Raw genomic sequence first — 17,756 nt, 5'->3', positions numbered from 1 at the left:
ATCTCAGCTTTCTCTAGGTTAGTTAATACAAGTAAAATATTATTAGTATAAATTTGTTACAGGAAGGGTTGAACATTTCACAAGGGTATCAATGCCCCTGCTCTCTTTTAAAAATTGTATTTATAATTGACACATAATAATTGTATACATTTTTAGGGTACAATGTGATGTTTTAATGCATGTATATATAGTATAATCATCAAATGAGGGTAACTACCATACTGGTCACTTTAAACATTTATCATTTCTTTGTGGTGACCACATTCAAAATTATCTCTTCTAGCTATCTTGAAATATACAATACTTTGTTATTTGCTGTAGTCAACCCACAGCGGTAATAGAACATCAAAACTTATTCTTTTTGTATAATTGTAAGTTTGTGCTCATTGACCAAGGTCTCCCAGAGCATCTTCCTGCCTCTCCTCTCCAGCCTCTAGCAACTACTAATCTATGCTCTACTTCTATGAAATCAACTTTTTAAAAATTTCACATAAGAGTGAGATGATGCCTTATTTGTCTTCCTGAACCTGACTTATTTTCTTAACATAATGTCCTCCAGGTTCATCTATGTTGCTGCAAATGACAGGATTTCACTGTGTTCTATAGTTGAATAGCATTCCTCTCTCTCTCAGGGTGTGTGTGTGTGTGTGTGTGTGTGTGTATGTGTGTAACATTTTCTTTACACATTCATTACTGGATGGGCTTTCAGGTTGATTATATACCTTGGCTCTTTTGGATACTGCTGCAATAAACATGGGTGCACAGATAGCTATTTAACATAGTGATATTATTTCTTTGATTATTTACACAGTAATCTGATTGCTGTGTCATATGGTAGTTTTATTTTTAATTTTTTGAGGAATATGGGAAACACTTCATGAAATTGAACTGGTCAAAGATTTCTTGATTAAGACCTTAAAAGCACAGGCAACAAAAGCAAAAATAGACAAGTGGGATTGTATCAAACCAAAAAGTTTCTGCACAGCAAAGAGAACAATCAATAATGTGAAGAGATAAGCCCACAGAACAGGAGAATGCATTTGCAAACTATGCATCTGACAAGGTGTTAAAAAACAGAATATAGAAGTAACTCAAAAAATGTCGTCTGAAAAAAAATTCTGTCTCAAAATGGCAAAATATATGAATAGAAATTTCTCTAAGGAAAACATACAAATGGCCAACATATATATATATACACACACAAAAGAGCAACATCACTAATCATCAGGAAAATGCAAATCAAAACTACAATTAAATATTATCTTGCTCTCTTAGTTTGTTCTTGCACTCGTGATAGATATTGATCAAATCCTCATAAAACATATCCTGAAATGTCTTTTTATATTTATTCTTTTGATATTGCTGATTAATGTAGTGAATTAATCAGAATTATTAAAACATCATTAGCAGTTGATTTCTGATTTTTTCTTATATTAGCTTGAAAGCTCTGCTATAAGCTGTCAGCTAAAATTACATCTTCTACAAAAGGAACACTCTCAGAGGGACTGCACCATATATTTTAACTATTGATAGTTCAAAAGTAGTTTCTTGGGTCAAAACCTTGGAGTTTAGAGCACCACTACTTAGATAACTCTCAGACTGTACCAGAGAACTGACTCAGGATTTCCAGGATTCTTGATGAATAACTTCATGAATTTCGATTTCAAGTAGCACTAACCCATGTATGCCTGAGGGTGCAATTTTTTGAATTTTTGCAATCAGACCTTGGCGATGACCTTGAGCAGCAGGATATAAATAACTCTCACATGCTTAATGTTCCAATAATGGAACACTAGGCATAAATTATTACATAAGATTAAATGAAATGATAATGTAATACTAATTGTGCTTATTTCTTTTGAAAAAAAATTTTTTTTTTTTTTTTGAGACGGAGTCTCGCTCTGTCGCCCAGGCTGGAGTGCAGTGGCCAGATCTCAGCTCACTGCAAGCTCTGCCTCCCGGGTTCACCCCATTCTCCTGCCTCAGCCTCCCGCGAGTAGCTGGGACTACAGGTGCCCGCCACCTCGCCCGGCTAATTTTTTGTATTTTTTTGGAAAGACGGGGTTTCATCATGTTAGCCAGGATGGTCTCGATCTCCTGACCTCGTGATCCGTCCGTCTCGGCCTCCCAAAGTGCTGGGATTACAGGCTTGAGCCACCGCGCCCGGCCTGGAATATTTTTTGTTNCCCGCCTCAGCCTCCCAAAGTGCTAGGATTACAGGCGTGAGCCATTACACCTGTCCTGGATTGTTTTAATTTTTCAAAACTGTTAGATGAGATGAAGGAATAGAGGAGAAAGGACTTTGAAAAGGTAATTCAAGAAACCAACTTCACACCAAGCAAATATTTCTTAGCAGGTTCCTTTCATCATGCCCAAAAAGCTGAAGTAAAATTTTTTTTTTTTTTTTGAGACGGAGTCTCCCCCTGTCCCCCAGGCTGGGGGGCAGTGGCCAGATCTCAGCTCCCTGCAAGGTCTGCCTCCCGGGTTCACCCCATTCTCCTGCCTCAGCCTCCCGCGAGTAGCTGGGACTACAGGTGCCCGCCACCTCGCCCGGCTAATTTTTTGTATTTTTTTGGAAAGACGGGGTTTCATCATGTTAGCCAGGATGGTCTCGATCTCCTGACCTCGTGATCCGTCCGTCTCGGCCTCCCAAAGTGCTGGGATTACAGGCTTGAGCCACCGCGCCCGGCCTGGAATATTTTTTGTTTTGGAATTGTTTTTCTCTTCTATTGATATTTCTATTGTATTTTTTATTTTTTGTTTTTTCTTTTTTTGACTTTTATTTTAGGTTCAACGGGTACATCTGCAGGTTTGTTTCATGGGTAAGTTGAGTATTGCTGAGGTTTGGTGTACAAATGATACCATCATAAAGGTAATAAAGCACAGTGCCTGACAGGTTATTTTTGTAATACTGTGTTGCATCTTAAACTATTCCACTTTGTACACATGCTAAGTCTTTGTTGAGTCTTCTTGACTTATTTTAAATCTGAATTTAATAGATTATGCTTATTCAAAGTGCAATGAAATATCCTTTACATGGTAAATTATTCTCACTGACCCCTTAAAATTCTGTAACAAATGCTTTAAATTATTTTCACTTTATACAATAAAATAAGTTTTTGCATAAGTTCATGAAGAATCTGTTCTTGTATGTCTCCCCACTGATGGGTGTTGGGACAAGTCTGTACAATTCGTGTGTTTCTGTGTTTAGATGCAGCATGTATAGGTGATATGTGTATATTAATACAAACAGGAACACATATTTGTACATATATATACAGGTACATGTGGATACATATGTTTGAATTTGAGAAAATCATTACACACCCACACAATCACGTGTGTGTGTGTGTGTGTGTGTATATGTACACCTCAAATCAGTTTATTTTGATGGGTTAAATAATTGTTATGCCAACTTTTGGCATTTATATATAACATTCACTTAAAATATTTAGAAAAGTATACATTTAGAAAATACACATTATGCTAAATACTAATAGCACAATTAGTGTTACATTATCATTTATTTTAGTCTATGTAATTAATGCTACTTGAATCCAATTTCATGAAGTTATTCATTAAGAATCCTGGAAAGACCAGGCGCAGTTGCTCATGCCTATAATCCCAGCACTTTGGGAGGTCGAGGTCAGAAGTTCGAGACCAGCCTGACTAACATGGTGAAACTCTGTCTCTACTAAAAAAACAAAATTAGCCGGGTGTGGTAGTGCAGGCCTATAATCCCAGCTACTCAGGAGGCTGAGGCAGGAGAATCGCTTGAAGCAGGAGACAGAGGTTGCAGTGAGACAAGATCATGCCATTGCACTCCAGCCTGGGAAACAAGAGATAAACTCCATCAAACAAACAAACAAACAAAAAAGGAATCCTGGAAATCCTGGGTCAGTACTCTGGTACAGTCTGAGAGCTGTCTAAGTAGTTGTACTCTAAATTGAAGGCGTTAATCCAAAAGTCTGCTTCTTCTATTTATCATACATTCTTACCAATTTATCATCACCTACGGAATTATGTCTCTCTCTCTCTCTCTCTTTCTCTCTGTATATATGTATATACAGAATTTTCTTCTTTTGCTGGAGTTACAGCCCTTGTTTCCTAGATCTCCATCTCTTTCTTTCATTTGGATGGAGCAAATCTTCCAGAGATACTCGAGAATAAGTGAATAGACAATATTGTTTTCTTAAGAAATTAATCAAAATATCTATGCAAATGTTTTATTTGTAGTTTAGTTTAATATACATCACATTCAATTATTGGTTTCTCAAATTTTAAATCACCTTTTCTAGATATTTTGATTATAATTTCCAATGCTCCTGATTTTCGACTGCAGAAATTCAAATAATTTTCTCTCTAACGACTATTATGTTCTTTACTTTGTGTTTAGTGTTCTAAAATTTCATGATCTCTGTGACTCATGGTGTGGGTCTTTTAAATTGGAAACTAAGCATAGATTTATCATTCCTGCTTACAAACCTCCAGTGAATTCTTATACCTTCTAACACTTCTTGTGAAATATTGTATGCACAATTATTTTCTTAGGAGTTACCTTTTGCATTCATTATAATATAAATATCTCAAAACATTAGCTTGTTTTATTTTAAACTGTGATATATCATATATCAAGAAAAAATACTGTTCTATAGTGTTTTACATGTTTTTTGAGAAAAGGAAAATAAATANGTGTGTGTGTGTGTATATGTACACCTCAAATCAGTTTATTTTGATGGGTTAAATAATTGTTATGCCAACTTTTGGCATTTATATATAACATTCACTTAAAATATTTAGAAAAGTATACATTTAGAAAAATACACATTATGCTAAATACTAATAGCACAATTAGTGTTACATTATCATTTATTTTAGTCTATGTAATTAATGCTACTTGAATCCAATTTCATGAAGTTATTCATTAATAATCCTGGAAAGACCAGGCGCAGTTGCTCATGCCTATAATCCCAGCACTTTGGGAGGTCGAGGTCAGAAGTTCGAGACCAGCCTGACTAACATGGTGAAACTCTGTCTCTACTAAAAAAACAAAATTAGCCGGGTGTGGTAGTGCAGGCCTATAATCCCAGCTACTCAGGAGGCTGAGGCAGGAGAATCGCTTGAAGCAGGAGACAGAGGTTGCAGTGAGACAAGATCATGCCATTGCACTCCAGCCTGGGAAACAAGAGATAAACTCCATCAAACAAACAAACAAACAAAAAAGGAATCCTGGAAATCCTGGGTCAGTACTCTGGTACAGTCTGAGAGCTGTCTAAGTAGTTGTACTCTAAATTGAAGGCGTTAATCCAAAAGTCTGCTTCTTCTATTTATCATACATTCTTACCAATTTATCATCACCTACGGAATTATGTCTCTCTCTCTCTCTCTCTTTCTCTCTGTATATATGTATATACAGAATTTTCTTCTTTTGCTGGAGTTACAGCCCTTGTTTCCTAGATCTCCATCTCTTTCTTTCATTTGGATGGAGCAAATCTTCCAGAGATACTCGAGAATAAGTGAATAGACAATATTGTTTTCTTAAGAAATTAATCAAAATATCTATGCAAATGTTTTATTTGTAGTTTAGTTTAATATACATCACATTCAATTATTGGTTTCTCAAATTTTAAATCACCTTTTTCTAGATATTTTGATTATAATTTCCAATGCTCCTGATTTTCGACTGCAGAAATTCAAATAATTTTTCTCTCTAACGACTATTATGTTCTTTACTTTGTGTTTAGTGTTCTAAAATTTCATGATCTCTGTGACTCATGGTGTGGGTCTTTTTAAATTGGAAACTAAGCATAGATTTATCATTCCTGCTTACAAACCTCCAGTGAATTCTTATACCTTCTAACACTTCTTATGAAATATTGTATGCACAATTATTTTCTTAGGAGTTACCTTTTGCATTCATTATAATATAAATATCTCAAAAACATTAGCTTGTTTTTATTTTAAACTGTGATATATCATATATCAAGAAAAAATACTGTTCTATAGTGTTTTTACATGTTTTTTGAGAAAAGGAAAATAAATAATAATATATAAAGTTTAATATCTTTTTATTTTCTCCCTTTAGACCTCATGCTGGTCATAATAGTTTGCATTCTAAGCAAAAGAAATGAATTTGATTTATTGAGTTAAGAAATATTTCGCACTATAATCATGTGGAACACATATATACCTCTGATTATTTAAAATATCCAAATATCATTTGTATTATGTATATGAGATATCAGTTATTGCCTAATAAATTCATATAGAAAGTTTTTAAAGGCCTTTATTTTGAATTAACAATTATTTAACACAGGAACAATAACTTTAACCTGATATTTTAAACAAAACCCAACATTTTGCTTAACTAATCAAGTGTCTAGTTTTATTTTTGTCACAGATCCTTATTATTTTAGGATTTGATAAAAGTTTATTGACCAGAGAAATGTAATCTTTAGCTTTTCAGATCTTTGAATGTGTCTCTGTCTTAGTTTGTGTTCCTTCTGAAACAGACTGCGAGAAAACATTCCGGAAGCAAGTTGTTTATTGATGAACACTGGTAGAGGATTGGGACTATGAGAAGGAAGGAGAAGGAAGGCAACAAAAGACGTATTACCAAGCACATTTCTACTGTTGGCACCTGGAACTTAACTCCTCTTTGGAAATCAGTGAGTCATTATAGAATATATGACTCAAAGTTATTTTGCATGAGGTGTGAGATTCAGGTCTATTCCCAGGGCACCGATTTCCCAGGCATTTACAATCTGGCATGTGGGAGCAGAGTAGTTTCTGGTCAAGAGAGGGCCCTCAGGCAGAGACTCAGATGCTGAAGGAAAAGTGGGGCTGCAGCTGGAGAAATATTCTGTGCTCCGTGGATGTAAGCAGGGTGCTTGCTACCACAATCTCCTGAATATTATCCTCAGTTTGACATATATACCTCAGAATACTTTTGTTCTATATGTGTTGTCTTGAAGATCAACTGAGGTCACAAAGCCTAAGAAATTATCTTGACTGATGCTTTAGTTTGTTAAAGCAAACTAAATATGGCCTAAAAAGGACTCCATACTTCTATCTTTGTGTCATTGTGGAGGAACTGCAATCTAGCTTAAAAGGTAGATAAGACTGAAAACCTGATATAGGAGTATACACCAGTAACAATAAATACGCCTTGGCCAATCCCAGTGGCCATACTTCCACCATTCATACACTGCTGACTGTTCAAACTGCATTCCAATAAGGCAAATGCCGAGCTGTAACCAATACAGCCATTCTGTACCTCACTTCCGATTTCTGTATGTCATTTCACTTGTTTTGTCTATAAATCTTCCTCCACCACGTGGCTGCACTGGAGTCTGTGAATCTGCTGTGATTCTGGGGCCTGCCCAATTCGCCAATGGTTCCATTGCCCAGTTAAACTCCCTTAAATTTAATTCAGCTGAAGTTTTTATTTTATCAAGTTTAAATCAGTATAAGTTGAACATTGATGAGACACATGAGGTAAGTGTCTCTCTTCTATGAATAGAAAACTGTAGATAACTCTTTTGAGCATAATCTTTTGAGCTTAATGTAGGCCAATTTTCCCAAATTCATGTAATCGGAATATAGGCACTGTGAAGTTATTTCTTAGTAGTTTATTCTTTGAATCCATTATACCTCAGACAACATTATATTTATAAACTGCTGTACACTTTAAACTACATCATTTTTCCAAACTCTTTATTGCAGTACTTTTTTTTTTAGTTTTACATATTCCAGGTAATAATTGTTTTCAGAAAAGCAAATGGTAAGCTCGTCACAAGACTATTAATGTTAACATTTATTTGAAAGATCAGATGTATGTGCATATATTATTTTCTTGGTTTAGACGCCCCCACAGTTTCTACTAGGTCTCACTCGAAGAAATGTTTCTTTAACATTAGTGTCATTACGCTGCACTGCTTTGAATACAAAGAGACAGAAAAAGAACACTTTATAGAAGCTCTGGTTCTAAAGCACCTTCAGAATTCTCCTCAGAGACCGTACTAATTTTACCCAAATTAGTGATATGAATCCCAAGGGGGCACCTTATACGTGCTCCAAAATCTCATTTAAGGTCTTCTACACAGCATTTCCATGTTCTTCCTCTGCAGCACTTTGGGTTCTGTCTTTTTTCATTCACAATTCAAAACTGGTCAGTTGTTAGATTAATAACTAATGACAGCTCCAGAACTGCTGATCATGCTTGTCTATAGTCTTGTAGTACTGTTAATTGACGATGTCATGGACTCTGATGTTTATGCTGTCTCCTTTTCCTAATACCATGTGTTAACATTTTGAATCTGTCATGTCCAATATGATAGTCACTAGCCAGCCACAAATATATATTGAGCATGTGCTACTGTAAATGAAGTGCTACTTTTTAAAATTTAATTTTTTAACTAATCATTGAGTTACTGAATAATTTTTAAGTATGTTTGGAACAACTTGATTATATGAGTCTACTTTACCAATTATACATGTTAAAAAAATCCAAATACAGATCAACTATTTTCCAAGAAACATTTGATTTGAAACGTACTTTAAGTGTAAAATACAGACCAAATTTCAAAATATTTTCTTTTACTTTTACTGTGGTTACTAGAATATTTAAAATTATAAGTGAGACTAGCATTATGAGTCTACTGGACAGTGCTGTTTTGCACTGTAGTATTTCTCATACTCTTTTTAGCTTACTTTCTTAATAATGTTCTGTTGGGGAAATATAATTAAAAACAAAATATTTTGCTAACACAGAAAATCACTCCACAAATGAAAGACAACTTTATGTTTTAATTAATTGGATAGGTATTAAATCAGCCTGTGATGTACAACACAGGCAATCTGCTAAAGAATTTGCAAAAATATAAAGACATCTCATTCGTTCATATAGTCAAAAAAATCACCTGCTCATCATATGTGTTCTCAAATGATAACTTGCCCACAAGTAAGATAAATTGATAGCAAAATTTGTTAAAAATAGCTCATCCTAAATTCACCTGGTAGTTGGGATAGCCACCTATGTTTGCTAATTGCCTTTATCTAAAGGAAAAATAAATTTCTGATACTTCTGTAATGGAAGATAGATTGCCAGTTTGGAGCAAGGCACCAGCTCAAGGTAGATTCTTACCCTCCCAGGGAGACTTGAAGATGGAGGCATTGTCTTACTTGATGATTGCATTTCAGAGAGCTGGTTCCCAGGTCCTTGACAAAAAAGATTCCTGGATTGTAAAGCTAGCAGGAGGCCTAATTAGCTTTTAAATATATTTACATATATCTTAAAGGGACAGAGAAAGCATTTACAATTACAGGTTTTCCAAAATAAATGTTTTAAGGAAAAGAGTGAAAGAAGGATATATCTTTCCTGTCTAGGAAAATTCAATATTTTTTTCAGACCTGCATCTACCCTATAGTTCTTGTATTCATATATGTATTATAACAGTAATATATTAGTACCCATATACTGTAAAACAATTTTAAAAATAGAAATATGTAATAATAAATTAGAAGGTTCTTCTTTTCCTTCATTCCCAATACCTCAACTAGAATAGCTAATCACTTGTTTTCTGAAAGGTTAAGAATCTATTGTATGTTTATTTTTCCCCTTTATCATATTGTAGAGAATATTTCTTACTTTCTACCTGCCCTCTTTTTTGCTGAGTAAACTTCATTCATTATAAATTTTATTTTATTTTATTTTATTTTATTGTCAGTCAATTGGTTCCATTCTCCAGAGAGAGTACAAAATTCAAGCTATAGCACAGTTTTGTTTTTTGTTTGTTTGTTTGCTTCCTCAGGATTCATATGAGTGACTGAGGGAAATTATACTTCATTTTTGAGGTTACAAGCTCTAAGGACAGTTTAACCTATAACTGCGGACACCAATTTTGTTGCTTCTTGGAGAACTTACCTAAGAATGGAACCAATTCAGAGGAAAGTAGAGCTGAGATGAAGAGAGAAAAGGAGAGGTCAGTGCTTCATAGTTTGAGACCTTTAGATGCAGCAACGCCTGGAGTCAGACTCCACTGTATATTTCCTAGTTAACGGTCTTAACATATTCCACCTTTAGTTTAGCTTGTTAGGGTTGGAATTTTGTTATTTTCAAGCAAAGATTTTCAGATTTTATATCTATACATATATGGATATATATATGGAAAAATAAATTTATCATATTTCTATAATAAAAGGTAGATTATTAACTTGGAGCATATTTTATACATATATAAAATCTGAAAATCTTTGCTTAAAAATAACAAAATTCCATATATATCTCTCTCTATATATACACTATATATGTCTATATCAATATATATAGTGTATACATAGTATATAATGATATATGTATTTATATTTATATATATTTCCAAAATAAAAACAAAAATAACTATATGAGTAATATAAATACATTTAAATATAATATTGATGGGATTCTATGTTCCTTCCATAGTATAGACATAGACATTCCTCCTATTAAGATATAGTGTTTATTTCCCCTCTTTCTTGAATCTGAGAGGGCTTTGTGGCAGCTTCAACCAAGAGAAGGTAGAGGAAATGAAGTAGTTGCTTGTTTCTGGGCCTATGCCTTGGTGGAATGTGCCTTAGCTTTCCAGAGAGACAAAACTAATAGGCTATAGAAAGATATAGATATATCGATTCACACACACACACACACACACACACACACACACACACACACACCTTCCGGAAACACTCTCACAGAGGCACCCAGAAATAATGCTTTACCAGCTATCCAGGTATCCTTTAATGCAGAAAAGTTGTTATCTAAAGTAACTATCACAGAGCTACTTTAGATCATGGACAGCAAAATTAACCTATATTTATTCAGTCCTTGGTTTGTGCTAGACATTGTATTATGGACTCTAAAATTTTAATCTTGTGCAGCAGGACAAGCCGCAGACAAAACCCCTCAGACACTGAGTTAAAGAAGGAAGGGCTTTATTCGGCCAGGAGCTTCGGCAAGACTCACATCTACAACAGCCGAGCTCCCCAGGTGAGCAATTTCTGTCCCTTTTAAGGGCTCGTGACTCTAAGGGGGTCCACGTGAGAGGGTCGTGATCCATTGAGCAAGCGGGGGTATGTGACTGGGGGTTTCATGCACTGGTAATTAGAAGGGAACAGAACAGGACAGGGATCCTCACAGTGTTTTTCTTATGCAAATAACCAATTAGGTCAGGGGTGGATCTTTAACTACCAGTCCCAGGGTGTGGCGCCAGGCTGTCTGCTTGTGCATTTCATTTCTGCCTTTTAGCTTTTACTTCTTCTTTCTTTGGAGGCAGAAATTGGGCATAAGACAATATAAGGGGTGATTTCCTCCCTTATTCCCCCACTTTAAGAATCTCACTCAGTAGTGGGAGTTTTCAGTTTCATTCTTGCTACCCATGTCTTCTTGCAAGACAGATCAATAATGATTCATATAGTACACTTGTACTGAAGCATTTTGGTGAACTAAAGTAGCGATGAAGCTTCTTATCATTTGAAGAAGCACAGGTAGCAAACAAGGGAGCAGTAAGCAGGTTCCTATTACTATTATAACTCCTATTATAAGAGTTTTAAATCCTCCTAGCGCTGGAATCCTTGTGCTAGTTTTGTCATATCTCTAACTATGTTTTCAACAACTTGCCCTTGATCATCTATGTGTAGACAGAAATTAGTATGGTTACATTTCCCACAGAACCCTCCTTTAACTGCTAGCAAGTAGTCGAGAGCCAATCTATTTTGATAGATAGCATTTCTCATCTGAGTTTCTTGCTGGGCCAGAGTAGTCAAGGCTCTGCCGGTTTTATTCATGATTATTTCTAAGACAGTTTGTAACTGTATGATTCAGTTGATCATGTAAATGGGGGTTGGGTATCCCTACGAGCCGTCTTGTGCCCAAGTAGCAGGCCCACAATATTGTATGATTCTCTCAGGGGGCCATTCATGATCTTTCCAATTTCCTATAGTTATGCTTCTCTTTTGTGGGAAGCATAGACAGGGAAGTCCAGGAGTTCACCTGTATTTATGGGCAGTAGGAAGAAAGATGGTTTAATAGTGCCAATAACACAACTACCTGTCCACTGGTCAGGTAATTTGGCATAAGTTCTATGCCCACATATACAGTATAATTCAGTGGGGCTGTCCAATCCTGCTGGGACTCCAGGTGGGGCCACACAGTTTGCAACTTTGGGAATTTACTAAATGGATTTTCTTAGTCTGATTTGAACTCAACTAGGTGGCTGTTTTGTAGTATTATTATACAGTTTTGTTCAAGGCAACTGAGTCTTCCCACAGGAAGGGTGAAGTCCTTCCCCACTCTTGCTATACAGTATTGTCTGATGATTGAAGCTTTTAGGACCTAGAAGTGATCAGGGTGATTCTTTTGACCAGGAATTCATCAGGAACTGGGTCTGTAGGTACTAATTNCTTGTGCCCAAGTAGCAGGCCCACAATATTGTATGATTCTCTCAGGGGGCCATTCATGATCTTTCCAATTTCCTAGAGTTATGCTTCTCTTTTTGTGGGAAGCATAGACAGGGAAGCCCAGGAGTTCACCTGTTTTTATGGGCAGTAGGAAGAAAGATGGTTTAATAGTGCCAATAACACAACTACCTGTCCACTGGTCAGGTAATTTGGCATAAGTTCTATGCCCACATATACAGTATAATTCAGTGGGGGCTGTCCAATCCTGCTGGGACTCCAGGTGGGGCCACACAGTTTGCAACTTTGGGAATTTACTAAATGGATTTTTCTTAGTCTGATTTGAACTCAACTAGGTGGCTGTTTTTGTAGTATTATTATACAGTTTTGTTCAAGGCAACTGAGTCTTCCCACAGGAAGGGTGAAGTCCTTCCCCACTCTTGCTATACAGTATTGTCTGATGATTGAAGCTTTTAGGACCTAGAAGTGATCAGGGTGATTCTTTTGAACCAGGAATTCATCAGGAACTGGGTCTGTAGGTACTAATTCTCGGGCTTCCCATGGCCATTGATCTCCCATTACAGTTCCTTCACATACATAACATGAAGTGACATTGAGAGACTAGGCTACATGCTCAGCTAATTACAAAAACAAATTTCTTGTTTTCCTGGAATTTCTGGTACTGGCACATTCAGTTCATCATAGAAGGTTTGAAATACCGGCTCAGGAGAGCGTTTATAAACTTTTCCTCAAACCACGATATTTACTCGAGGATCCAATCCAGCCCCCTCAATTCCTAGGGTTACACGTTCCCCTTTTTCCCAGCGAAGATCAAGGGGTTGGTTATTACTAGTTCTAAGGGGTTACACTGACCACTGGTACAGAAAGGGCCACTTTTCCCTTTCTGAAGGTGAACAGGATCCTTTTCATTTTTTATCCAGGTAGTCTAAGTGACACAAGACCAGTATCCACATTCATTTCCACACAGTCCTAATTTATGACAAATGTACTTATTTTTTTTGCCATATAGCCTTTTTCCTAATTAAGAGAACCACATCCTATTCTTAACTTATTGCTATTAATGACAGCACAGGCATCAAATTTCAAGCTGACTTGTTTGGGCACCCCTTTTTCTTTTGTTTTCACTGATAGTTTACTCATATCATTTATGAGCCCCCACCAATTCTCAGTCCTTAATCTTATTTTAAAAACTGTGGTCATGGGAGGCTCAGATGGGTCATAACACATATCAGGTAGGTCATTTCCTGGGCTACATACCTTGTAGAGAATAGCATTATACAAACAAGTTCTTTTTAGAGTCCCAGTACACTTCTAATAACCATAAAATAATAGGACTGTAGCAACTTTTTGTCCTACCTCGGTGACTTGATATGTATACTAGGAATAGTCCTCAGTCTGAGGAAGGTCAGTTGAAGCCCTTACTGTATAAGTCCAAATTTTAAGGAAAATGAGTCCCATGATGAGTTTTCTCATGCTTCAGCTGTGCATGGACCGGTCAGCTTCTGGGGTTGACTGGAGCAGGGCTTGTCACCTTCTTCAGAGTCACTTTGCAGGGATTAACAAAGTTGCTCCCACCCACATACAGCTCAGAGTCTACTGATGTTAAAGGATGGTCTCAGAGGTTTGGCCCACTAGAATAAACTGAAACCAACACCTCTACACAGTGATGTTCAGCTGGGCTCTCTGATACTGGGAGCAAGTTTGCAGAGTTTAGGGTGTTGCAAACTTCAATGATTATGTGGGGATTTTCATATAGCAAGTCTTGGTACTTAGTTAATCTAGCATTTGTTAGCCAATGATTTCCTTTAGTATTCATCAAAGTTACCACAGCATGAGGGGCCTTTATATTCAGGTTTTGCCCAAGGGTTAGTTTATCTGCTTCTTGTGCTAACAGGACCATTGCTGCCAGGGCCCTTAGAAAAGGGGGCCAGCCTTTGGAAACTCTAAACCTTTGGTCTAGTTGTTTTGAGAGATAAGCCACTGGCCTTGGCCAGGGCCCCACGGTCTGCATTAAAACTCCAAATACCATGTTTTCTTTTTCTGACACTTAGAGTGTAAAGGATTTTGTCAGGTCAGGTGCCCCAGGGTTGGGGCCAACATGAGTTTTTCTTTTTAACTTATGAAAAGCTTGTTGCTGTTGGTTGTAATAGATGTAATTTATCCAATTTACATTTTTATTAAGTGTCACCCACCAAAATATTGACTCAAATACTGCAGCTATTTGATTTCAAGCTTTAAATTGATCTGGTATTCCCCATGGGACTCCAATTGCATCTAAATAGGTGTGAGAGTTGAGAAACCCATAAGGGACTTCTCTAACTTTATGATGTCTTATTTTTTCTCCTTCTGGTTGATGGAATGCTAGGTTGAAAGGGATAGCCAATTGGACTAAAGTACAAGTGCCATTCCAGTTATTTGGCAGAGTGCCCAGTAAAGGTCTACCACAATACCACCACACATCCACTCAGGGATGAACAAGGGCTGACTGATTGATAAGCTCTTGAAAATTCTTAAGCTCACTGCATCCTTTCAGGTCTCCAAGGAACGCTAAGTTTCCTCCCTTTCATAAGACACACGAAGTGAACTTAGCATTGGGAGATGGAGGGTGGATGGCCCTCGGGGGCTGACCCGCAGGGTGCCGGACTTTGGGATATAGCAGAGAGAGCTTGGCATGACTTACTACTCCAGGTTGTAGAATCCTGGAACATAGCTGCCATGCAGCCCACACCTGGTCTACTGGAGGACCACCTTAGTGGAAAGGGGTCAATCTGGGCCTCTGGCATGTGCACAAACATAACAATTGCTTTTGTTTAACATGCAGATGGAATATTTGAACCATTCCAATCAAGCATTTGCATCCTGGTATCCTGTCTTAATTGCCAAACTTTGTTTTAAGTATTTAACTTCTATAATCCTCTAGTAAAATGAATGTATGATTTTAGGAAATTACAAAAACAGGTTGAAGCAGTCCATCCTTCCTCTTTAGTGGTCCACAGAATGTTAGACAAACTATGGCATAAAAGCGCTACATTGGGGAGCAAGACTCCTGGTTGACACTGGAGTCTTTATCGAAATTTCCCTGGATTAAATGGTCCTAATTTACTAATGCCCAGTCTGAGGAGAGTCAGGAGGGACAGAGGTAATTTTCTGAAGTAGAGAGCTGTCTTTGACTTGGCAAGTCCCCACAAGGTATAACAAGGCATAAAATGCAATAGTTTGAGGCAAAGTTTACTTGGTTATGTTAATAGCTAGTTGGTCAGCAATAGAGCAAGGAAAGAAGAAAGAGTAATAGAATAGATGAAAGAGTTAAATTTTTCTTAGCTTTAGTTTGGTAGGGTTTTCCCCTAGGACTATGGCCTATGGCTCTGGAAGGGGGTGTCTCTTTCTTGACTCAGTTGTGATGAGTTCATCCTTTTTTCACTGTATGAACAGCAGTCTTGGTGGTTAGCAGCACAAGGTAGGGTCCTTCCTAGGCTGGACAGAGTTTCCTTTCTTTTCATCCTTTGATGAGAATGTGATCTTCAGGCTGGTTCTGGTTTACCAGAAATTCTAGGGGTGGTACATGTGCTAAAATAATTTTAGTTTTGAGGGAAAGGACAGTGGAAGATAAACCAAGTATGTAATTTCTAAGAAATTGACCTTTTATTTTAAATGTGGGGACATCAGTGTGGACTTTATAGTCCTTGGTGCCTTTCTACTGAGAAATTTCTTTTAGCACCTATTTTATTAGTTTTAGATCAAAGAAGCCAACTACCATTTTATATTTGACAATGCTTCCCATGTGATTTTATACCAGATAAGCTAAATTTTACCTGTATATTAGTGTGTCATTAATGTTAAACTTAGTAGTAATAAAACTTTGTATACATATTTATTGAATTTTTAACGTTGGACCATAAGGTAAGACTTTTATAGACTCTTTTTAACCTTTTATAATCTTTGTTAAAGAGCAAGTTAGTGCTTTAAGAAAAACCTGTTGTGTTTTTATGTTAATGTCCAATTCACAGAAAAACTGGATGATACTCCTTTAACTTTAGCTAATATGTTTACACACAGAATTTCCTTTACAATTAATGTTTTAAAACTTGCTTAAACCTTCAAAACAGTTAATTTTTTTAACCTTTTAATGTAAGTAAAAATTTACATTCTTATGCCTCCTTATAATCCTTTTACCAAAGGTATGTTTTACTTTCCTTATACATCTTGCACATAAACTGTTTTTTTCAATAGTTTTACATTCAGGATGTCTAGTTACTTTCAAATAATACAACATTTCTTGCATAAATTCCTTTTTTTATAACATTTTTCTCTTTCACGACTTTCACAGACAATTCTTTGACATGCCTCAACTTTCTGACTTATTACAAACATTTCTTTCTTTAAACAACCTGTTAATTTATTTCAGGACAAGAATTTACCATATAACACTCTTTTTACATAAATGTTGCCCCTCCACCTTTTTTCCCCTTTTTTCTCGGAGATAACAACCATTCTCTTCCAAAGCGAACTTCCTTTATGTCTGTGGACTAGATTGTCTAAGGCCACAAGACTGGAAGTTACTATAATACATGTTACACTGTTAACTTTTAGCAAACTTTACTTTTGTTGAAAACCTTGCAAGTTTGGGATTTTAATTATCCTTTGCTATTAATAAGACTTTGTTTTGTCCAAATTAACTTAGAATTGGTATAGATGGTTTATTTTTTCCTTCAGTTATTTGGGAGGAAACATCAGTAGTCCTGTCCTGAAGGGAGTTCCTCCTAGGTCTGGTTGAATCTTCGTATGGTAATTAAGATTTAGATGCTCTGTTAGAAAAACTTCCAGGTTAAGGGAATTTTCAGTGGTTAATGTTAAAGCATCCTTTTTTTTTCCTTAGGATACTTCTGAACTGGTGAGATGTGCTCACACTGAGGTTACCTCTAAAAATTATTTTTTTTTACTTCCTTCTTTTAGCAAAGCAGTTGCCACTACAGATTGAATGCATCTGGACCATTCGTGGGTTATTGGGTTAAGGATTTTTGATAGGAAGGCTCTGGGTCATCGGTGGCCTCAGTGCTTCAGGATACACCCTTGGTTACACTGACAACAAAGTAGTATTGGAGTGTTATAGGGTTACAGAGAATACCTTCAATTATCAATTACATGTTTTAAATTATTCTGACTTTTAAAGGAATAAGGTACACTTTTTTTTAACTGTTTGTTTCTTTCCTTCTCTCCCTCCTTCCCTCCCTCCGTCCTTTCTCTCTCTCTCTTCCTTCCTTCCTTCCTTCCTTCCTTCCTTTCTTCCTTCCTTCCTTCCTTCC

General features: G+C 36.5%; 1 long non-coding RNA gene across 3 annotated transcripts in view; it reads left to right on the top strand.

Moving 5' to 3' along the window:
- LOC108540581 (uncharacterized) overlaps window positions 1-17,756 on the top strand; it is a 108,165-nt gene that overhangs the window by 78,098 nt on the left and 12,311 nt on the right. For 2 of the 3 annotated variants that reach the window (XR_001888708.1, XR_001888710.1), the window contains 3 exons: window positions 6,513-6,668; window positions 9,813-9,983; window positions 10,918-11,026. This is a non-coding gene — a long non-coding RNA (uncharacterized LOC108540581). The remainder of the gene's footprint in view (window positions 1-6,512; window positions 6,669-9,812; window positions 9,984-10,917; window positions 11,027-17,756) is intronic. The other variant, XR_001888709.1, reaches the window with a different exon arrangement.

The sequence above is a fragment of the Rhinopithecus bieti genome, unplaced genomic scaffold (assembly GCF_001698545.2).
Source record: "Rhinopithecus bieti isolate Rb0 unplaced genomic scaffold, ASM169854v2 scaffold_15572, whole genome shotgun sequence".
Taxonomy (NCBI): Eukaryota; Metazoa; Chordata; class Mammalia; order Primates; family Cercopithecidae; genus Rhinopithecus; species Rhinopithecus bieti.
Note: the sequence above shows the minus strand (reverse complement) of the source record. Positions and strands in the feature narration are given on the sequence as shown.